We start from the raw sequence: 1,021 nt of genomic DNA on the forward strand, positions 1-1,021 counted from the left end.
AAACATGTGGATAATTGAGTTGTCTAGTTGTGGTATTTTTTTCAAACCATTTGACCAAGTAATTTGAGAGATATGGTCAAAATACTAGAGCATGGTAAAACTGCCACTCCTTTGGTAACTTTATTTGTTGCTTAATTTGATCCCAATTGTGAGAGGATTTTTATCTCATGCTTGTCAACAATATTGTAGATATTATAATCAACTTTCTACAGGTCCAAGAATCATCTTAATCCCATTTGCAACGCCAAGTTTATTCTTGTTTTATCGAACCTGTAAAAAATAGTAAAAACTTGTAATTATACAACAACTTATATTTTATGCAATTTATTATAAAACATATAATATTTAAACATTTAATAAAACAAAAACTATGTAATTATATTATAAAACATTTAATTAATGTACAATTTTTATATTTATCACACCTCCCAACCAGCTTATTGCTAGTCCCTAGCAATTTAAGCGTTAATAGCAATACAAAACATATTGATTAATTTAAATAGAAATGTAATCAAAACTATCTAAGTGTTTAAATTAAATTTGAAAACTGTCAAAGTTATATCAAGATCATCATAATTATAATTTATGAAATAATTTGAGATGATCAATTCAAAGCTTATTTCTGGTAGTTAAATGTACACGGCCTTCAGAAATTCCTAGTAAGAGTCTCAACTCCATATCCTCACAGGTTAATAAATGTTTGAATTTATGGCAACGACTTCTCTCATGAAGTTGAAATACAGATAAATGCTCAGAAAAATGGTTTACAGAATGGAGACAGACAAAAGAGCCAAACTAATCGAAAGATAAAAAATCCATTGATTCAAAATCTAGTTGTTCTTATTATATATTTTTTCCTGATATATATTTATTTTTTTTTCAATAACATCATGGAATCAGACTAAGTTTATGCTTCTTGACCACATATTTATTTAATTTGCACAATAAATTTCTCTCTTTCTTTCTTCTTTTTTTAATATTTTTTTTATTATGAAAGATATATGGGTCGTAGCATATAACT

Source organism: Primulina huaijiensis, unplaced genomic scaffold (assembly GCF_012295235.1).
Source record: "Primulina huaijiensis isolate GDHJ02 unplaced genomic scaffold, ASM1229523v2 scaffold22377, whole genome shotgun sequence".
Classification (NCBI taxonomy): domain Eukaryota; kingdom Viridiplantae; phylum Streptophyta; class Magnoliopsida; order Lamiales; family Gesneriaceae; genus Primulina; species Primulina huaijiensis.